General features: G+C 42.4%; 2 pseudogenes; one reads left to right on the top strand and one right to left on the bottom strand.

Moving 5' to 3' along the window:
• Positions 1–239: 239 nt before the first annotated feature.
• LOC126250029 (5S ribosomal RNA) lies at positions 240–357 on the top strand (annotated as a pseudogene).
• Positions 358–6,640: 6,283 nt separating this feature from the next.
• On the bottom strand, positions 6,641–6,758 carry LOC126250269 (5S ribosomal RNA; annotated as a pseudogene).
• Between the last annotated feature and the right edge of the window lie 2,122 nt (positions 6,759–8,880).

Below are 8,880 nucleotides of genomic sequence, written 5' to 3'. Positions count from 1 at the left end.
AACTCATTTCGTAAGTCTTCAGGAGATGGACTGAAAGTCAAGTAAAAGTCGCGTTCAGAATCATATTCAACCCAAAATGACGTAATACTTACGGTTATCAAGTGTTGAAATACTTAAGCTACGATAATGCCCATTTGAATATTTTGATAGTCGAAATGACCCGTTAGTGCGCAAGTATCAGGAAGTAGTTAAGATCAGACTACAGGAACTCGAGAAAATAAATACTCTACCCCTCATTCGGCAACAGCCTTGCCGCAGTGGATACACCGGTTCTCGTCAGATCACCGAAGTTAAGCGCTGTCGGGCGTGGCCGGCACTTGGATGGGTCACCATTCGGGCCGCCATGTGCTGTTGCCATTTTTCTGGGTGTACTCAGCCTCGTGATGCTAATTGAGGAGCTACTCGACCGAATAGTGGCGGTACCGGTCAAAGAAAACCATCGTAACGACCGGGAGAGCGGTGTGCTGACCACACGCCCCTCCTATCCGCGTCCTCATCTGAGGGTGATACGGCGGTCGGATGGCCCCGATGGGCCACTTGTGGCCTGATGACGGAGTGCTTTTTAGTGCTACTCTTCATTCCGTTTCGTTAACATCTTGTTGTTATTTTGGGTCTCGGGCTTAGACGTACAGCAAACAGAAATTCTCATTCATAAGGCACGTTTCACTTTTCTAGGCAAAGCATCAGTAGCACTCATATTGTAATTGTTGCGAGTCGATGATAGTAACTACTGTATGATCAGAATGGTATGGGTGCTCAGTGAATGTAGTGGTGTTAAGCTGTCCACCTGGTCTCCCGGCGGGGTCAGGGATTTTCTCTGCCTCGTGATGGCTGGGTGTTGTGTGATGTCCTTAGGTTAGTTAGGTTTAAGTAGTTCTAAGTTATAGGGGACTGATGACCATAGCTGTTAAGTCCCATAGTGCTCAGAGCCATTTGAACCATTCCACCTGGTCTGAATGACGTCAGTGGTGACGCACTTACTCTAGCGCTGACTATCTAAGTAAAGATACCGTGGGGCGTTGGCGCTTCTTATGAGCAACAACTCTGATTAAATTCCACTTACTTCATCCTGCTCCGCGAGCAAGCATACACGTTCACTCATGTGCGACTAGGGACACCTGCTCTGCTCCACCGCCTTACGTTTCCCTCAAGAACAAGTAGAGAACGTAACCAAAAACTATTAACATTTGAAGGGAATCACCCGTTAATTTGCTCAACCTAATATACGAAGCACCTGTCTCATTAGCACCAAGCAGGCACAGAGTTCATTTTGTGTTAATAGCGTTAGTTCTGCAGATAATTCCTTGACAAATATTACCGTCTGCTATGCAACTGAAATGTCAGACACTACACATGTTTTGTATACTACAGTTAGTTGAGAACCGTTCCTGCTTCCACTGCTCTGAAACATACTGTCGATTAGTTATTTCAGTAAATAGGTACTACACTCTGATTCACATGTTGTTCTTGTCGTCTTCAGTCCAAAGACTGGTTTGATGCAGCTCTCCACGCTACTCTATCCCGTGCAAGCCTCTTCATCTCCGAGTAACTACTGCAACCTACAATCTTCTGAATCTGATTACTGTATTCATGTGTTGGCCTCCCTCTACAGTTTTTACCCCCCACGCTTCTCTCAAGTACTAAGTTGGTGATCCGTTGCTGCCTCAGAACGTGTCCTACCAACCGATCCCTGCTTCCAGTCATGTGGTCCACAGATTTCTCTTCTCCCCAATTCTATTCAGTGCTCCACATTAGTTACGTGATCTCCCCCTTTTAATCTTGAGCATTCTTCTGTAGCACCACATTTCAAAGGCTTCTATTCTCTTCTTTTCTAAACTGTGTAATGTCCATGTTTAACTTCCATACAAGGCTACACTTCATACAAATACTTTCATAAAGACTCCCTAGGGCTTAAATCTATATTCGATGTTAATAAATTACTGTTCATCAGAAACGCTTTTCTTGCCATTGCCAGTCTACATTTTATATCCACCCTACTTCGCCCATCATCAGTTAATTTGCTTCCCAAATAACAAAACTCCTCTACTGCTGTCAGTGTATCGTTTCCTAATCTAATTCCTTCAGCATCACTTGATTTAATTCGACTACATTCCATTATCTTCTAGGCGCTACAGTGTGGAACCGTGCGACCGCTATCGTCGCAGATTCGAATCCTGCCTCGGGCATGGATGTGTGTGATGTCCTTAGGTTAGTTAGGTTTAAGTAGTTCTAGGTTCTAGGGGACTGATGACCTCAGATGTCAAGTCCCATAGTGCTCAGAGCCATTTAAACCATTTTTTCCATTATCTTCGTTTTGCTTTTGTTGATGTTCATATTATATCGTATTTTCTAGACACTGTCCATTCCGTTCAACTGCGCTTCCAAGTCCTTTGCTGTCTCTGACATAATTGCAGTGTCATCAGCAAACCTCAAAGTTTTTGTTTCTTCTCCCACTCCAAATTTTTTCTTTTGTTTCCTTTACTGCTTCCCCAATACACAGATTGAATAACATCGGGGAGAGGCTACAACCCTGTCTCACTCTCTTCCCAACCACTGCTTCACTTTCATGCGCCTTGACTCTGGTTTCTGTACAAATTGTAAATAGCCGTTTGCTCGCTGTACTTTAGCCCTGCCACCTTTAGAATTTGAAAGAGAGCATTCCAGTCATCATTGGCAAAAGCTTTCTCTAAGTCTACAAATGCTAGAAACGTATGTTTGCCTTTCCTTAACCTATCTTCTATGAGGAGGCGTAGGGCCAGTATTGCCACGAGTGTTTCTACATTTCTCCTGAATCCAAACCGATCTTCCCCGAAGTCAGCTACTACCAGTTTATCCATTCTTCTGTAAAGGAGTTTTGTTAGTATTTTGTAACCGTGACTTATTAAACTGACAGTTCGGTAATTTTCACATCTGTCAGCACCTGCTTGGAATTGGAATTATTATATTCTTCTTGAACTCTGAAGTTATTTCGCCTGTCTCAAACATTTTGCTCACCAGATGGAAGAGTTTTGTCATGGCTGGCTCTCCCAAGGCTATCAGTAGCTCTAACGGAATGTTGACTACTCCCGGGGCCCTGTTTCGACTTTAGTCTTTCAGTGATTTGTCAAATTCTTCACTCAGTATCATATCTCCCTTCTCTTCCTCATCTACGTCCTCTTCCATTTCCATAATACTGCCCTCAAGTACATCTCCCTTGTATAGATCCCCTACGTACTCCTTCCAGCTGCACGGGGTGGCCACGCGGTTTGGGGCGCGTTGCCACAGTTCGCGCGTCTTCTCCCTCGCCGGAGCTTCGATTCCTCCCTCGGGCTTTGGTGTGTGTGTGTGTGTTGTCCTTAGCGTAAGTTAGTTTAAGTTACATTAAGTAGTGTGTAAGCCTAGGGACCGATGACCTCAGCGGTTTGGTCCAATAAGATCTTACCACAAACTACCAAAAAATTACTCCTTCCACCTTTCTGCTTTCCCTTTTTCGCTTAGGACTGGTTTTCCGTCTGAACTCTTGATATTAATACAGGTAATCCTCTTTTCTTCAAAGGTCTCTTTAATTTTCCTAGTGATATATATGTCTACATCTTTACATTTGTCCTCTAACCATTCCTGTATAGCCATTTTGCACTTCTTGTCGATCTCATTTTTTAGACGTTTATGTACCTTTACGTCTGCTTCATTTATTTCATTTTTATATTTTCTCCTGTCATCGATTAAGTTAAATATCTCTTGTGTTACCCAAGGATTTCTACTAGTCCTCGTCTTTTTACCTACTTGATTCTCTGCTGCCTTCGTTATTTCATCTCCCAGAGCTACCCATTCATTTTCTACTGTATTCAGTTCCCCTGTTCATGTCAATCGCTCCCTAATGCTCCCTCTAAAAGGCTCTACAACCTCTGGTTCTTTCAGTCTATACAAGTCCCATCTCCGTAAAATCCTGCATTTTTTCAGTTTCTTCAGTTTTAATCTGCAGGCCATAACCAGTCAATTGTGATCAGAGTCCACATCTGCTCATGGAAATGCTTTACAATTTAAAACCTGGTTCCGAAATCTCTGCGTAAGCATTATATAATCAATCTGAAACGTTCCGGTGTCTCCAGGTCTCTTTCACGTACACAACCTTCTCTCATGATTCTTAAACCAAGTGTTAGCTATGATTAAATTATGTTCTGTACAGAATTCTACCATCGGTCTCCTCTGTCATTCCTTTCCCCCAGTCCATATTCACCTACCACTTTTCCTTCTCTTCCTTTTCCTATTATCGAATTCCTGTTCCCCATGACTATTAAATTTTCGTCTCCCTTAACATGAACAATTTCTTTTATCTCATCATACATTTCCTCAGTCTCCTCCTCATCTGTGGAGCTAGCTGGCATATAAACTTGTACTACTCTAGTGGGTGTGGGCTTCGTGTCTATCTTGCCTACTATGCTGTTCATAGTAGATTATTCGCGTTCCTAGTTTTTTATTCATTATTAAATCTACTCCTGCGTTACCCCTATCTGATTTTGTATTTATAAGCCTCTACTCACTTGACCAGAAGTCTTGTTCCTCCTGCCAGCAACTTCACTAATTCCCACTATATCTGACTTTAATCTACCCATTTCCCTTTTTTAAATTTTCTAACCTACCTGACCGTTTAAGGGATCTGACATTCCAAGCTCCGATCCGTAGAACGCCAGTTTTGCTTTTCCTGATAACGACGTCCTCCTGATGAGCCTCAGCTCGGAGATCCGAATGGGGGACTATTATACATCCGGAATATTTTACCCAAGAGGATGCCATCATCATTTAACCATACAGTAGAGCTGCATGCCCTCGGGAAAAATTACGGCTGTAGTTTCTCCCTTGCTTTCACCCGTTCACAGTACCAGCACAGCAAGGCCGTTTTGGTTGATGTTACAAGGCCAGATCACTCAATCATCCAGAATGTTGCCTCTGTAACTACTGAAAAGGCTGCTGCCTCTCTTCAGGTACCACACGTTTGTCTGACCTCTCAGCAGATACCCCAGCGTTGTGGTTGCACCTACGCTACAGCTATCTGTATTGCTGAGGCATGCAAACCTTCCCACGAACGGCAAGGTCCATGGTTCATGGGGGAGAGATTCACATGTATTTGACATGAATAAAGTGCATCGCGAAACATTGACAAAGGAAAGGATGTCGTTAAAATGTTATTATATAGGTATCAAGACAAATGTTCGCAAATCACTAGTATTGTCTCAAAAACTGTTACATATAAATGCCATCCAGAAAAGTTTGGTGACTGACTGACAATCGACGGACTTCCAGGACTGGGGCTGAATTAGCCTCCTACTTTCGCTGGACGTTTACGTGTAACTTTGATGAAATATTCTGAACAATCCGTGTGTAATAAGTGACAGCAAGTTGGAAAATTACGTTTTCGACTCGAAGAAGGTTATTTTGCAAGTAAATTACAATGTCTCTGGCCATTTACATTGTGGGTAACCAGCTTCCTTCTACCTTTGCCTCTATCAGAGCAATTAGAGAATGTTCACGTTCTTGATGCCCCACTAGCTATGGCTGGTTTAATTTTCAACAGCTTTTTGAGCTCACATTTTCTATCATTGCGTGTGGTTTCCAACACAGTAGCCTTTCTTGATAGGAACTTTGTTATCCATAGGTTACGAAGTCTTCCTGTGGATGTTCACATTTTGCAATCAATACTGTGTTGTTGTCTCTTCATTGCTCTCTTTTGCAGATAGTGCCAATGATAGCGATCTTAAAAAAATATTTTCTGATTTTATAACTATAAAAAAAGATATGTTGCCTACTCATAACGCTGACCTTGTAAACATCGCAGATGCTCCAGAAATGTGAATAATATTTGGTGGTATGCTTTTTAGTTTTCAGTATGCTTAAGACAGAAAAATACAAATACCTGGGACAGTTCTTGATGTATGATGTTTAGTTTGCAGTCGCTGCATCTGAGTCTTATTAGTAACTACGCTCTAGTCTCTGAACCTAGTTACAGAACTGCTCAAAAATGGCTCCGAGCACTATGGGACTTAAAAGCGAAGGTCATCAGTCCCCTAGAACTCAGAACTACTTAAACCTAACTAACCTAAGGACATCACACACATCCATGCCCGTGGCAGGATTCGAACCTTCGACCATAACGGTCGCGTGGTTCCAGACTGAAGCGCTTAGAACCGCTCGGCCACTCCGGCCGGCCACAGAACTGCGAATAAGGCTCTGTGATATATGCTTTTGGTATTCTGACCCTCGGCAGCCTCGTCTTTAAGATGGAATCTATAGCCACTTTGCAGTAGACTCAAGGAGCACATTGGCTGATATTCTTCCTGCTAGTAGTGTAATTAAATCTTACTAACAACGCCGTATATATTTAGCAATTCTGTGAAGAAAGAGTTACTTCCTGGATGGCACAGGATTATCAAGCTAAATTAACTTTATCTATTTGTATCTAAAACTAAACTAAACTCCTCCCGAACAAGCCATGAAGGCCCAACGTCACCGACCGGCCGCCGTGTCATTCTCAGACCATAGGTCTCACTGGATGCGGATATGGAGGGGCATGTGGTCAGCACACCACTCTCCCGACCGTATGTCAGTTTCCGAGACCGGAGCCGCTACTTCTCAATCAAGTAGCTCCTCAGTTTTCCTGAGTGCTTGCCAACAGCGCTCGGCAGAGTGGATGGTCACCCATCCAAGTGCTAGCCCAGCCCGACAGCGCTTAACTTCGGTGATCTGACGGGAACCGGTGTTACCATTGCGGCACGGCCGTTGGCATCTATTGGTATCACTGTCATTGAATAACCTGAGTGATTTGCACATAAGGTGTGAAATAAGGTTATTAATGTATGTTTTTGAGTCCAAGAAATTCCTTCCATGTGGAAATTGTAACTAATCTCGTCTTTTACGTTGCGCTTTAGCTGTCGTAGTCACAACTGGGCCAATGAGGGAGACACTAGCATTGTAGCTCTTTGTTGGTTGTGAGGTAATGTGGTTGGCTGCAAAGAAAAAGGTATTTTGGCTTGTGGTTCAATTCTCGCTGGAGGCCACATTTATATCAGTTTTGTGACAGAGCTGCAGGCAGTCAGTTCTAAAATCAACAAGGAAATCTTATTTATTTTATTTACGAACTGGTTCATTTCTACACTACTTGAGAATAACACGGGACAGCTAGGAAACGTAGGCCGTTTTGAAGTCCAGTGTGAGTAATTCCTTGCTAATTCATGCCCAACTAGGGCTGTGTGTGTTAGAAATAGCTTACGTTTTATAACCAAAGACCTTCGGTGTATGATTTTCGTGGTAAGCAAGATTTCATTTGCGTTCGTACAGCGCATAATCTAACAGTGTTTTCCATTATTTTACATCAGACAGAAATTAATCATCAACAGACTATCCTCTCATATGATCTAAAGCAGTTTCACAAAGTGTGTGTGTGTGTGTGTGTGTTTGTGTGAATTCCTAAGGGACGAAACTGCTTAGGTCATCGGTCCCTAGACTTACACACTACTTAAACTGCTAAGAACAACACACACACGAATGCCCGAGGGAGGACTCGAAACTCCGGCGGGAAGGGCCGCGTAGCCCGCAACATGACGCCTCAAACCGCGCGGTCACTCCGCGCGGCAATCTGACAGTGTTCAGGTAGTTTACAAATTCCACGTCTGTAGAATTATACATGTTCTTTGTTAAAGACGTCATCAATCCAGGTTTGGAGTGCGTTTTCCTTCAGACAGTTATATACTTGACGATTTTTCGATAAGGGGCGAGGGTGAAAAACATTTGAGGGTATAAGATCAAATAGGTGCATGAGGGATGACTTTTAAAACAAATTCATGGCTAGTTTTGTTCGAGAAATCAGCGGAGTGCGTTATCTTATAGTAGTAACACGCACTGCTGTTTTGAAGCTTGTTTTTATTACACTGCGACCAAAAGATGTGTTGGTTGTTGGTAACAAATACCAGCTGCGATAGGCACAGCCCTAGGGAGGGATTCGTAGTGCACAACACCCTTTTTGAGTCATCAGATGCAAAATATTATGTTCAAACTGCCCTTTCCTCCAGTATATGTCTTTTGTTTCAGGCTCATACATTAACTTCTTCTTATGAAGTTTACGTAAATGTATCATAACACATCAGTATAGCATAGGAATTTTCAATGAACGAACTGATGACGTTCAAGCAAAAATATAGTAATAATCACTTCTTTGATGTTTTTTGCTTCGAGACTGAGCATCCAATACTCCTGCTCCAGGCTTGTGAACCTAGTCTATTGAATGCGCATGTCGCACGACGTTTAAATGGTCGCAGTTCACAACATATACCTGTTATCTGCACTTATTGAATGTGGAAAGTACTTTATACCAGAGCGATCTTTCTTGAAACAAGAAAACTCTTCTCCAACGTAATTTCCAAAAGCACTAACCCTACATAAAATACAACTGCATTTGTTGTGTTCATCACTCTATTAAACTGTAAGGTGGCTATTATCTCACGCCTTAAAGGCACTCGTCTACTTACTTTACCGTGATCTACAACCACAATTAGGTATCATTTGATAGGGCTACATTGTTTACCGGATGGTCAAAAAGTCAGTATAAATTTGAAAACTGAATAAATCATGGAATAATGTAGATGGAGAGGTACAAATTGACACACATGCTTGGAATGACATGGGATTTTATTAGAACCAGAAAAATACAAAAGTTCAAAAAATGTCCGACAGATGGCGCTTCATCTGATCAGAATAGCAATAATTAGCATAACAAAGTAAGACAAAGCAAAGATGATGTTATTTACAGGAAATGCTCAATATGTCCATCATTCCTCAACAATAGCTGTAGTCGAGGAATAATGTTGTGAACAGCACTGTAAAGCATGTCCGGAGTTATGGTGAGGCACT

Source organism: Schistocerca nitens, chromosome 3 (genome assembly GCF_023898315.1).
Source record: "Schistocerca nitens isolate TAMUIC-IGC-003100 chromosome 3, iqSchNite1.1, whole genome shotgun sequence".
NCBI classification, from domain to species: Eukaryota; Metazoa; Arthropoda; class Insecta; order Orthoptera; family Acrididae; genus Schistocerca; species Schistocerca nitens.
Note: the sequence above shows the minus strand (reverse complement) of the source record. Positions and strands in the feature narration are given on the sequence as shown.